At 44.3% G+C, this 14,292-nt stretch overlaps 1 protein-coding gene across 1 annotated transcript in view; it reads left to right on the forward strand.

Annotated features, from left to right (window-relative positions):
* The first annotated feature begins 2,320 nt into the window (after window positions 1-2,320).
* The window catches only part of DUS4L (dihydrouridine synthase 4 like), a 72,136-nt gene continuing 60,164 nt past the window's right edge, over window positions 2,321-14,292 (forward strand). The window contains exon 1 of the mRNA XM_081211819.1: window positions 2,321-2,344. The gene's annotated coding sequence lies outside the window, so the exon portion shown is untranslated. The remainder of the gene's footprint in view (window positions 2,345-14,292) is intronic.

Here is a 14,292-nt window from a genome sequence, read left to right on the forward strand (position 1 = left end):
TTCTTCATTTCAGAATGTACTCACAACACATTCCAGCAACTATCCATTTGCTCAGTCACTGGTGACTATTTCATGAATTGATTTTCTTCTTAATAGGTTTTCTGTTTCCTGTATTATAACAAATGTTTATTTGTCCTTGCTTCAGCTTAAATTACTTACAAAGTGACTATAATAAATGATGATGCCTTTTAACTAGTTATTAATGGGCTGGAACAAGAAATGTCCAGCATTTTGTGAAACATAAAGAAGTCAAACCACAAAGAAACTGTGGTTGCAATGTTGGCAAAACCCAACATGTGAATGCAAGGTTGTCCAGAGGATTCTGCTGAATTTGAAAGGTGGGGGCAATAATAGGATTAGTTTAAAGGATGGTGTAGAACCTTACATTTGTCCCTATTAAAATTCATTTTGTTAGCTTGGGCCCAGTTCTCCAATCTGTTAAGGTTATCTTGAATCCCAATTCTGCCTTCAGCGTCATTGGCTACCCCTCCCAGTCTGGCATCATCTGCAAATTTGATGAGTATCCCCTCATTTCTTTCGTCCAAGTTGTTTATATAGATGTTGAACAGGCCTACCCTACCAATGACCTCCACCCACTTTCCAACTTTGCAAATACAGAGCCTATGCAAGTACAAGCTAGATACAACCCGTAGACTCTGTATTGGCAATCAGGAACCCTGTAAAAAAAAGTAAGGTTGCTGATCATGCAAAGGCTGCGTGTGTAGAAGTTGGGTTGTGGGTCTGGCACAGATTTGTCTTCCAAGACTAGTCTGTCAGAGACACAACCCAACTCTCACACACAACCGCTGGGTGGAAACGTAAAGATTTACAAGGAAAGTAAAAAGAAAGGAGCTAAAAACCCTCATCAATAGTAAAATAAACTTGTATTCTTGATGGTTTTATAATGCAAACATATTCTAATCTAAACTCGAACCAAAATTGCAGCCTTCGAGTGTTTATTACATTCCATCATGTTATAAAATGAACTAAAATCCCCGCAAGACAATGGGATGGGCCTGTTCTGTTACTACCGTTGTCTGGAAATTTCCATGGCGAGAGAGCAGACACTGGAATGTCAAGGCTTCATCATATGGCTGCAAAAGGCTCTTCTATTACTGTGTCCCACCCACACATGCCCCTCATATGTCTAAGGAACTGGGCCAGATTTGCAGGTCAAACCAAGGGCAGAAGATGAATAGCAGTGTAGCAATTATTAACCCTGAATCTAGGTGTGTGGTTGGGCAGCTTTGGCACACATTGCAGGGGCATGGAAGCTCTCCACAGCATTTGAGGATGAAGTTGAGAATGAATTGCTGGTGGAGAAGACAAGCAGGCCCATGGTTGTCCTCACATGTTTGCCACTGAGCCAAGGTGTAGTAATGCAGGGGTGAAGAACTTCTGGCCCAGCAACAACAACAACAATTTGGCCTGCTCTGCTTCTTCTTCTTCTTCTTCGGCAATCACTCATAGCTAAATAAGGTTGTCTTTCATGAACACGGTCTTAACAGTGAGTCCGTAATTGACTGTGGAGGCCAATTCTGGAACCACACATCCTTCCATAGTGGGGACATAGGCATAGCTGTCAACTTTTCCCTTTTCTTGCGTGGAATCCTATTTGGAATAAGGGAATTTCCCTTAAAAAAGAGAAACGTTGACAGCTATGGACATAGGTTACTGGGTGGGAGTTGATCACAGTGAGGGTTTGCCAAGCGTGCCTTCCTCTTAGCACATTTCTCCTTTTCGTCCTGAGCTTCAAAGCCCATGACACCTTTGGTAAAGGCTGTTCTCCAGTTGGAGCACTTGCAGGCCAGTGTTTTCCAGTTGTTGGTGTTTATCCTACATTTTTAAAGATTTGCTCTGAGAGAGTCTTTAAACCTCTTTTGTTGACCGCCAGCATTACGCTTTCCATTTTTAAGTTCGGAATAGAGTAGTTGCTTTGGAAGACGATCATCAGGCATTTGCACAACATGACCAGTCCAACGAAGTTGATGTTGAAGAATCATGGCTTTGACATCATTGCCTGCCCTGCTAACCTGCTGCAGTAGCAAGACAGTCTCCAATTGCCACAAAAATGCCCGGACTTTCACAAAAACCCTTCAGCCATCACTGCTTGTCTCTTTGTCACGCAATGTCCTGGACTCCCAATTGCAAGCTTCTTTAAAGGTAAAGGGACCCCTGACCATTAGGTCCAGTCGTGACCGACTCTGGGTTTGCGGCACTCATCTCGCTTTATTGGCCGAGGGAGCCGGCATACAGCTTCTGGGTCATGTGGCCAGCATGACTAAGCTGCTTCTGGCGAACCAGAGCAGCGCACGGAAACGCCGTTTACCTTCTCGCCAGAGCGGTACCTATTTATCTACCTGCACTTTGAGGTTCTTTCGAACTGCTAGGTTGGCAGGAGCAGGGACCGAGCAGCGGAAGCTCACCCCGTGGCGGGGATTCGAACCACCAACCTTCTGATCTGCAAGTTCTAGGCTCTGTGGTTTAACCCACAGTGCCACCGGCGTCCCATGTGCCACCCGCGTCCCATCCTTAAAGGGGCTATGGGTCAAATTGCAGCTAGCTTGCAAGAGTCTGTAAAAGTGAAGGGAAACATTCCTGTGTGATATAGGAAAAGCGTTATCCTCTGCCTGCTTTACAAGCCCAGAAGCAACATGATCGGACTTGATGGCATTGAAGCCTGTAAGGGACAAGAAAAGAAAAGAAAAGAAAAGAAAAGAAAAGAAAAGAAAAGAAAAGAAAAGAAAAGAAAAGAAAAGAAAAGAAAAGAAAAGAAAAGAAAAGAAAAGAAAAGAAAAGAAAAGAAAAGAAAAGAAAAGAAAAGAAAAAAGGCAGCTCTGGCCAACTTTATGGGTGGAGGGGGCAAAATGCTTCCTGTGACAGTACCCCTGAGAGAAGTGAACCCAAAAAGTTGTGCTTGCACAGTACAACTTGTACCAAATTGAAAAGCAGGGACTGCATCTGCTGTAGCTTGACCAGAGGTGGTTTTAGGATAAAGCCACTTCCAGACCTGGCCCAGGAGGTGGGGTTGCGGGCTTCACGCCCACCCCACGTGAGCGGGGGGCTGATTTCAGCCCCCGTGAGAGCAGGAGAATCCCGGCCGTGTCGTCCACCCGGCCAGCCAATCGGGTGGCGGGGGCGTGGCCTGCCCTATTTAGGGCCGGCGCGGCTGGGGCTCGCCCTCTTTTGCCGGCTTGCCCCCATGTTTTCCCACCCTCCCTCCCTTTAGGTAGGTTTCTGACTTTGCTATGGACTTCGGTCTGTCACCGCAAGGGGCATAGTAGGAATTTTTCCCAATTGGCAATTTGCAGCCATTTGGTTTTTCGCCTACCTTGTAGCAACTTGTCACAACTCTTCGGCATTGGCGGTTAGGCATTGGTAAGAAGGGGTTAAGAGGATGTGGGGGGGGAGGAACGCCACCACCTCCCCCCAGAGAACGAAGGGTGGTCCGGTAAAGGACTCCGGGGGGCGTGGCCCTGTCTGAAACCTATGGAGGTGTGGGCCTAAGGCACGCCCCCGAGCGGTGACCCGGGGGAGCTCCTAGTTGACATGCCTCAGCAGGAGACTCCCCCACTATGGTGTTAACCCTTCCCGTGTCTCCAGCAAATGGGCTGGAGCCGGATAGTCGATAGGACCAATACCTAAGCCAATGCCTCTCATTCCTGAATTCAATAAAGTTGTGGCCTAATTCGCCCATTTAACCTTAAATTCTGGTGTCTGGTGTCTTGGTGGGGGGCGGGAACTCGCCACGCAACATGACTGGTTTGGCCACACTGGGTGCCGTGCTGCCGGGAGGAGGGCGCCACAACAGTGCTGAGGAATGGGACGCGAGAGGCGGGTGGGCACCGAATTTTAGTGTCATACAGGGCACCGCTGAAATTTGAGAGCCCAAAGTCCGCCACTGGCTTTTTACAAGATACAAAAATACAGTGGTACCTTAGGTTAAGAACTTAATTCGTTCTGGAGGTCAGTTCTTAACCTGAAGCACCACTTTAGCTAATGGGGCCTCCTGGTGCCGCCGGAGCACGATTTCTGTTCTCATCCTGAAGCAAAGTTCTTAACCTGAGGTACTATTTCTGGGTTAGCGGAGTCTGTAACCTGAAGCGTCTGTAATCCGAGGTACCACTGTACATGATGGGGATTTAGAATTTAACATATGTGCATGAAGAATGGCACTTGTTTCTCTGAATAACTCCATCTCTGCCTTTGCCTTCTGTTTTTATCTATTACCCTGGCACCGAAATGTTGCGTTTATTACATGTGTAATGAATATGCAAGGAAGTAACACATCAAAAGAGTGGTTTTCTGAAGACTATTCAATTGCCCTTGCGAAGAAACAGCCATTTGTTTCACACTTGGAAACCCAACATTCTTATCTGATCTACTACACTGGCTACTGCGAAAGGTAATAAATTACCAGGGGAACCTATGAATCACTTGGTTCATTGGGGTTCAGGGGTCTGTTTCTGCCATGCTTAAGTACACAAATTGCCAGCCTTGTGCCTCTGCATATTTGTTGGTGGTAGGAATGGAGGAGCAATTTGATTTAATTTGTGTTTAAAGGCACATTCTGAAAAAAAATGAAAAGATGTGTACTGCCATCTTTCAAAATTCTCACTAATCCAGCCAAGTAAGGAAATGCACACACCAAGGTAAAGTGTGCATATAAATGCATATATTAGCCACAATCTCACACAAGCATGTCTTATTTTAGGGGGAAATATGCACACAAGTCAAAACTGCATACTGTGGAACCTCGGGTTAAGTGCTTAATTCGTTCCAGAGGTCCGTTCTTAACCTGAAACTGTTCTTAACCTGAAGCATCACTTTAGCTAATTGGGCCTCCTGCTGCCGTTGTGCCGCCAGAGCACGATTTCTGTTCTCATCCTGAAGCAAAGTTCTTAACCCGAGGTACTATTTCTGGGTTAGCGGAATCTGTAACCTGAAGCGTATGTGTCAGGGGTTCAGGAGCAGAGGCACAGGAAAGGGAGGAAACAGAGAGCGAGGGGGAGGAATCCGAAGGAAATATGAGCGATGACAGCGGCCCGAGATCTCTGAGTCTTTCCAGTGAATCAGAAGATTCACAGAAAGGGGCGCCAGTGGTCAGAGCAAGGGGGGCGCCTAGGGGGACACCCCAGGAAGAAGGGGCCAGAGGGGACTCAGAGAGCAGCAGTTGGAAATCGGGACCAGCTTCCCCGCCAGAGTGCAGTAGGGGGGAGGGGTCCCAGGTATCGGGATCTGGCGGCTCGCCGCAAGCGGGAGGGCATGAGTCAGGAGTGGCCACACCTCCATCGGGGAGCAAGGAAACGGTCAAGAGGAAGGTTGAAGGCTGGGCGCGCGTGCCAAGTTCAAATGCACAGGAAGGCGGCACAGTAAGCAGCCCGGATAGGGAGCCAGGTCCTAAAGCCCGCCGCAAGGAGGGAGAAGAGTCCGGGGGGTCCGCGTCAGAAGAGTCCAGGAAGGAAGAGACCACGGGGGGTAGAGGGACCCAGAGGAGGAAGGAAAGACGGAAGAGGTGGAGTAAGACTAGAGTATTAAGTTGGTGTACAGGAGGCGGAGACTCAGACGGAGCTTCGCCGGTCTAGCTTCTAAGACGTAGAGCTGCACGCTGCGGCTTGAAAATGGAAACTGTAACTCAATAAAGACTTTTGTACAGTACTGCCGGCTAGCGTGGTCCTCTGTGAGCTGGGACCTGGAAGCGGCTCTGACAGTATGTAACCTGAAGCACATGTAACCCGAGGTACCACTGTATTGTCTTCTTCATAGAATCATAGAATTGTGGAGTTGGAAGGAACCATGGTTTGGCCAATAGTTTTCAATGGTGTTAGTGGGATCGCTGAGTGAATCCCATCTACCCCAAACCCCTTTCCCCCTTTTCTCACCCTCTCGGTGGGATTTCTTCTTTATTTTATTTTGTATACGTGCAAAAGTCACTACACGGAAATTGGTTCAAAATCAGATAGAATCTCTTAATATAGCTTTAAATAAACATAATTTCAAAACATAGGATTGCTGTCCAACTACAGTAAGTTAGTTGAACTCAGATCTTATTTTAATCATGGGGACAAGTTAGCAATGTAAGTCTGAGGGTACATTTTATCATATGTGGTGGACTTGTAAAAGAATATTGAGAATTGAGAATTTTATCATATGTGGTGGACTTGTAAAAGAATATTGAGAATTGATATATAATGAATTGGGGAAAAATGTTTTAAAGTACCTTTCCAAAAAAAATCCAGAGTCTTTTTTGTAGGGGATAATTCAGAGGGAAATTACCAGGTGTCAAAAAAGACCATTTATATATGTTACTACTGTGGCCCGTTTTTCAAAAATGGAAAACAAGCAAGGTCCCAACCAAAGGAGAATGGCAACTTAAACTGATGGAATACATGCAGCTTGCAGATTTAACATATAGAATAAGAGAACAAGAAGAATGTGCATTTAAAGAAGACTGGAAAATGTTTACTGAATATATGGGTGAAAATTGTGTTTATTCAAAAACGCTGGTAGCATTAAGGTAAATTCAGCAGAATAAATCAGTTTTGATGGATGTAACAATTGATTACTGAATGGTTTAGTTCATGTAAAATATGCAGGGGTGTATGGTATGCAAAATGAACCATGGAAAGAGAAGAAGGGAAGCCATTGATTTAAGGTTGTTTAAATGAATATTTTGAAATGTAAATTAGAAAATGTAATAAAAATTATATATATAAATAAAAAAGCAATGCAAGTCCAATTTCTTTCAGTGGGAAGTAACTGCAATTAATTTAGTCTGGATCTAGTATCATCACTTAGCATTTGCAGTAATGTGACTTTAAGAAGGAAGACGCCATTGTACTTTGTGTTGGAGAAATGAATTAGGGGTGGCCTTCAACAAAGTATTGCTCAGAGCAGACCCGCTGAAATTAAAGGACACGGCAAAGTTTAGTTTGCTCCTTTCAATAGATCTACTCTCTGTATAAATTTTAGTTGAAAACCACCCTATGTTACTTTCCCAAAGAGTTGACAACTACACTAAAAACAAAAAACCATGCCAAAAATTTGAACAGCTCCTGTTCCCACTGCTACACCACATTGGCTCACACAAATGGTGGGTGAATTACCAGTCAATTGGTGAGTGGGGGGGGGGGAATTGGGTGTTAAAGGAAGTGTTATTTCATGCACAGGTGCGCAAATTGGCAGCAGGAACTTGTTCTCCGTTGCAATTAGATCGTGTCCCTGAATGGTAGTTATTGATGATCTTTGCTAGGTGCCAGAAGCATTCCAGGTAAAGTTGAATGTTCTCCGCTCTATGAATGTTTTTGCACCTGCTGGCTATTTGTGTTTTTTTTTAAAGTTGGCACACTGATAGGCCAATTCTATCTGTTGGGATCACGGTGCCTGAACCCAAAGCTCTTGCTGCTTCCTCTCTTACATAATGTACCCTTCAACCCAAAGATTCCTAGGGGAGTGCACAGGATTACACTCAAACACCACAGAGCAAACTTTCCATAAAACCATAAAACCAAGAAATGAAAGTTAAAGAGCAGCAAGAGCCAAGTCATGGCTCCTGTCATTTCCAAATGCCCATAAGAAAAAAAAAAGGCTTAATTCCAGCTAAACTCTACTCAAAGTAGACCTGCTAAAAAATAATGGACCTAAGTTAGTCTTAAGGAAGTCAGCCCTGAGTGCTCACTGGAAGGACAGATCCTGAAGCTGAGGCTCCAATACTTTGGCCACCTCATGAGAAGAGAAGACTCCCTGGAAAAGACCCTGATGTTGGGGAAGATGGAGGGCGCAAGGAGAAGGGGACGACAGAGGATGAGATGGTTGGACAGTGTTCTCGAAGCTACAAACATGAGTCTGACCAAACTGCGGGAGGCAGTGGAAGACAGGAGTGCCTGGCGTGCTCTGGTCCATGGGGTCACGAAGAGTCAGACACGACTAAACGACTAAACAACAACAACAAAGTTTGTCATGTCCATTAATTTTAATAAAAAAATTCCTTCCTGTAGCACCTTAAAGACCAACTAAGTTAGTTCTTGGTATAAGCTTTCGTGTGCATGCACACTTCTTCAGATATTAATTTTAATGTCTTTAGCCTGAGCATGACTAATACTGAATACAACCAAATGGGATTCAGTGCTGTGCCAGGGGGGTTCTGTTGGTGCAATTGGACTTCCTTTCCTCCACCCTGTGCCCCCTCAATCTTCTCCAGATGATTCCCCAACCCTCCAGAGCTGTTTTTGAGTGTGTGCAGGAGGCTGGAGGGGACAGGAAAAGAAGTTCCATTGCACACCAGCTGAGCATTGGAGACGGCCCCATGTCTTAACTTGATGTTGAAAAGCTGGTAACAACGGAGACAACTGCATCTCCGATGGGAGAGAACTCAACATCCAGGTGCCACCACAGAGAAGGCCCTGCTCCACATTGTCATACAATGAACCATGGCTGACCTTGGGCCAATCACTATCTTGTAGCCTAAACTAACTCACAGTGTTGTGATGATAAAATGGCACCAGCTCCTTGGAGCAAAGGTGGAATAGAAATCTAATAAAAATCAATACATTTGCCCCAGGCAGATGCTGAAATTTTGTAATCTGATTTAACTAACTGTGGACTAGGAAACAAGACTCAGCAATCCATAAACTGGCATCTTTAGTAAAATAATCCCTTTATCCTTACAGGAAGTGAGGGCCTCTTCTTTCACAACATTTATGGTTGTCCCTATTAGTGGCCTTCTGCTCCCTTGTTGTTCTAACGCAATTTAGGCTGGGATATACCATTACTGCCATTCTTAAGCAGAATTTGTAACCTATGCAAACCAATCCTGCAATGTTAGGCAATCGCCAAGAAAACATGGAAGCAATCAGCATGAGAGGGTTCCTTATCATCCTTATTGATCACGGGCTCAAAGGTCAAGGCCACAATGAAGTCTTCCTACCCTGTAAAAGTTAATGGAAGTTAGCTATTAAAGTTGTATGTGATTGTGCTTTCCACAGCTATATAAAAGGAGGCATTTTAAATGGACAGTCACCTTTTCTGACTCGTCTCTGCCTTCCTCCTATCTGCCCGCTTCCGCCCAGCTTCACTGAAGAATCCCTCAGGTAAGATACAGACAGAAATCTACTTTACACATATAGAGGCTATGTAAACTTTATCAGATTGGCAAGTGTGTTTAAATAATCAGAAGCCTGGGTAAACCGATGCACTGATTTTTTTAGATTTGCACGGGCACCAACCCCCAAACCACACACAATTAGCTCTGTGTGGCTATTGGGTTTAGAGTGCTGCTGGTTTGATTGTGTTGTTGTTTCAATTTGGGGCTTGCATTTCCCAAAGCAGAGCTGTGCCAGCCTTCGAGGCAAACTCAGAATGTGCACAGGGTGCCCACAATTCAGGGACATGGGCCTCAAAGATGTCAATGGAGAAAGCACTACTGCATGTCTTGGAAGAGGTTGACAAAGGTAGCTTGGCCAGTCTTTAGCTGGGTGATATCTCTAGATCCCTGTATGCCCTGGGAAACCATCTAAAACTTTCTAATCCCTATTGACAGCCCGGCGATATAGGCAAGTTGTAATGGCAGAGGAGATAGTCAAATGAAAATGAGGAAAGATAGGAAGTATTGTGGCAAATCCTTGATCGTGAAGGCTGCAGTACTGTACAGTGGTACCTCGGGTTAAGAACTTAATTCGTTCTGGAGGTCTGTTCTTAACCTGAAACTGTTCTTAACCTGAAGCACCACTTTAGCTAATGGGGCCTCCTGCTGCCGCTGCACCGCCGCTGCACATTCTGTTCTCATCCTGAAGCAAAGTTCTTAATCCGAGGTAATATTTCAGGGTTAGCGGAGTCTATAACCTGAAGTGTATGTAACCTGAGGTATCACTGTATTCGCTTTCCTGGGAATAAGCCCCATTGAACTCTGTTCAAGGTGCCAGGGCTGGCCCAGGATGTTTTGCTGCTTGAGGCAAAATGCCCCACCAGCACCATCTCTGCTGTGGCCATGCCATGCCCCTGCTGCCATGGGCATGCCCTACTGCCACTGCGGACACATCCTGCCGCAGCAGAATCAGGACAGATGTGGTGGAAGTGCACATATGTTGAGGTGGCGGCCACGGGGAGCAGCGTGCTCCTCAGGCCAAGATCAGCCGCCTGAGGTGAGCGCTTCCCATTGCCTCATGGGTGGGCCAGCCCAGTCAGGTGTTGCTGTTCAACATACTACAAATCAGAAAGGGCAGCAAAACTTTTAACTGGACTGGGGGAGGAGAGAAAGGCCCTTGGACCAGCCCTGTCTCAAACAGAGCCCTGTGGCACAGGCTCATGGCTTTTTTAACTTAAAAGTATTGCACTTGAGCAAAAAAAATGAGAGGCACAAATACAAGATGGGTGACACCTGGCTTGAGAGCAGTACATGTGAAAAGGATCTAGGAGTCTTGGTTGACCACAAACTTGACATGAGCCAACAGTGTGATTCGGCAGCTAAAAAAGCCAATGCAATTCTGGGCTGCATCAATAGGAGTATAGCATCTAGATCAAGGGAAGTAATAGTGCCACTGTATTCTGCTCTGGTCAGACCTCACCTGGAGTACTGTGTCCATTTCTGGGCACCACAGTTCAAGAAGGACACTGACAAACTGGAACGTGTCCAGAGGAGGGCAACCAAAATGGTCAAAGGCCTGGAAACGATGCCTTATGAGGAACGGCTAAGGGAGCTGGGCATGTTTAGCCTGGAGAAGAGGAGGTTAAGGGGTGATATGATAGCCATGTTCAAATATATAAAAGGATGTCACATAGAGGAGGGAGAAAGGTTGTTTTCTGCTGCTCCAGAGAAGTGGACACGGAGCAATGGATCCAAACTACAAGAAAGAAGATTCCACCTAAACATTAGGAAGAACTTCCTGACAGTAAGAGCTGTTCGACAGTGGGATTTGCTGCCAAGGAGTGTGGTGGAGTCTCCTACTTTGGAGGTCTTTAAGCAGAGGCTTGACAACCATATGTCAGGAGTGCTCTGATGGTGTTTCCTGCTTGGCAGGGGGTTGGACTCAATGGCCCTTGTGGTCTCTTCCAACTCTATGATTCTATGATTCTATGATTAAGGGGATTTTCAGAAGTAAAGATGTTCTGATCAAAGCAGCAGGGAGAGAGGGACCCATTAATCCCCACATGTGGTGCCACAGTAAGATGAGGGAGGACAAGTCATCACACTCTCACCCACACATCCATTGCTAAACCCCTGTGGTTGTGTGAAGGAGCTATGCATGCTAATTGTAATTCAATCATAAACTGGAAATTGAAATAAGGACGTAAGCCTAAGCATGCTTACTTTTGAAAGTTAATTCCATCAGACTCAGTAGGACTTACTTTAGGGAAAATATGTGCAGGAAGGGAACATGCTAATAAACAGAATAACTGAAAAGAAGTGAGGGAACGGTGCTTTAAAATAATTAACAAACTACAAGGAGCTTTTGCGGTTCTCTTCCCTTTTCAAAGTTGAAACTGGAGCTGAGCAAACAGATACATTGAGCAAAAGTGTTGTGTAAGGACACAGCACTAAATAGTTTCTGGTTACAACATTTTTTTGTTGGGGGGGGGACAAGGATGCAAGCAGAAAAGAGTAAAGATGTTTAAAGAACTTAGAATTTGTGGGTGAAAATCTAAGGAACACGTTTCCAAGGCCTAAGTTAAACCAGGATAAGAACAGGGAACAAATGTTCAATGTTTTCAATGCCTTTGTATCAGGTGTAGTAACAATTATTAAACAACAAAACAACAACACCAGCACTGGCTTATGAATATAAAGGACAATTATACTGGAATAAATATATAACTTCATAAACCTACTAGACAATGAACTAACTAAAGTGCAATGTGCATAACCAAGCCTGGAGATATACTGTAAACATAGAATGAACCAGTGTCTCTCTCGTTGTTACATATATCGGTTATGTATGCAGTAAGTATGTCATAACATGGCTGGAAGAAAGTAGTTGTTCACTGGAAGCACAAAGCCATGAACGCAGGAGCGCTTGCCAGAAAGCGTTCTTCAAGTAGTCATTAGCAGGAAGCGCAATGCCAAATGATCAGTTGAAGCCAAATTGATGAGACCTGTTCTCCAAGTATTATCCAGGTTTTGCAGCAAGTTTCATCAGTCAATAATGCTATATAATACAGGATGGCATTCCAGTTACAATAAATGAACAACCACAAACTACATGCAATACCCATCCCATGTTGTGTCTTACCTAATCACTCAACACGGTTCGCTCAAGACAAAATGCTCACAGGCACAGCAATTGTAATAACAAACATTTAAATACATTACAGGTGCATAGAATCAATCATCACATTCATACACGGTTAAAGGTACAGTAACACTTCTCTGTTATTGCTAAACCAACAAAGGCACAAAAATTGATTATATATAACAACCAAGGTCAAATTCGGTATTCAAACCTTTTGGAAACAAGGTTCCTAGTTGAAATATTAATTTGTACTCTTTTTGTAGCAAGGCTCTTCGTACATCAACAGATCTAAAAGGTAGTTTTTTAAAGGCCCACAGAAAGAAAAAAAAACTCAGGTCATTTTCAGTATGAGCCTCTTGCTGGAAATGATGGACTAGACAAGCATTGTGTATTTTGGACCTATGTTCAGAAATTCTAGTCCTGAGTGCACGGGTAGTACTACCTACATATAGAAGCCCACAAGCACAACGGATACCGTATACACAGTTTTTGTAGAACAATTTGTAAACTGTTGCAAAACAATCTTTCGCCCATTTATTGTGTTGCTAAATGATTTCACGGGCAACACAAATCTGCAACATGTGCAATGACCGCATCTATAGTGCCCTTTCAGCGTTGTATGTGGGTCATCATTATAGTATTCAAGTAGATCAGTGTGGGAAAGAACGTCCCTAAACAATCTAGTATGCCTTTTGCCTAAAATAGGCACATTTTCACAGCCTGGAATATGGGAAATTGTCCTTTATATTCATAAGCCAGTTCTGTTGTTGTTCTTTTGTTGTTCAATGCCTTTGGGTCATTCCATCTCTCACGCCAAGGGTTCTTGATATTGTGAGATGTTGGGACATGAATAAGGAGTCTTGAGTAGCTGACAGTGTGCAGAAAAGTCTCCGCTCTGCCCATGAGGATCATGAAAAATCCCACACATTTAGAAAGAGATGCAATGGGATGTGATCCGTCGTCTTGAAAAGTTATTTGTTTTGAACGTTGCCCAGACACACCTCTCGCTCAAAACCCCTAGGGTTTATCCTCAAAGCTCTATCAGTTAATAGAAAGTCAAGAGAAAGACTTTAGTTTAGATCATATTTTGGGTTCCAAATATTTGCCCCATGTTTGTATTTTTTACTTTCCATCTTGAGGACAAGTCTGAACGCACAGAGCTCCCTTATACCAAGTCTCAGAATGAGAACAGCTAATGCTCAGTGTTAGAACAGGTAGGTAGCCGTGTTGGTCTGATGCAGTAGATATATATATATATATATTGTCCAGTAGCACCTTAGAACCAACTAAGTTTGTTTTTGGTATGAGCTTTCGTGTGCATGCACAGCTTGGCAGCTGCTCTCCAAGGTCTCAAGATATTTTCCAGCCCAGTGACCCCAAATCCTTAAAACTAAACTAGGTGCCTTCTGCATGCAAACAGGATGCTGTTGCTGAGGAGTAGTCCCTCTCCATACCTAATCGTTCAACAAGTATGCTTTTTAAGCCAAACCATCTCATTCCTGGAGAAGTTAAAGTAGAAAGTATCAGAAAAAGAGACCTAGGATTTATCCTAGATAGGCCCTTCATATCAGTTTGGAGAAGGATGCACTAAAACATCTAACATCATAGAAACAACTTTTTGAAAATCTTTTGATGTTTCCAAAATGTTTTAGTGTAAGTCCTTGGTCCTTTATTTTGGAGTAGTCCTGTTGAAGTGACTGTCACGGCTGATGTATGCCCCACGGAGGAACTTAAGGTCCCTAAATAGCAACACCCTAGAGGTCCCGGGCCCTAAGTTAGATTAGCCTCAACCAGAGCCAGGGCCTTTTCAACACTGGCTCCGGTCTGGTGGAACACTCTGCCTCATGAGACCAGGGCCCTGCAGGATCTGATTTCTTTCCGCAGGGCCTGTAAGACAGAGTTGTTCCGCCTGGCCTTTGGCTTGGAGCCAATTTGATTCCCTCCCCCTCTTTCTTTTTTCCTTCCTCCTCCTGTGAAGAGGCTGCATTTTAATGTTTTAATGTTGTATTTTAATCTTGCTTTTTAAAGTTGTATTTTAATCAACTTGTTTTTATTATTGGTTGTTAGC

The sequence above is a fragment of the Podarcis bocagei genome, assembly GCF_964188305.1.
Source record: "Podarcis bocagei genome assembly, chromosome: 10".
Lineage (NCBI taxonomy): Eukaryota > Metazoa > Chordata > Lepidosauria > Squamata > Lacertidae > Podarcis > Podarcis bocagei.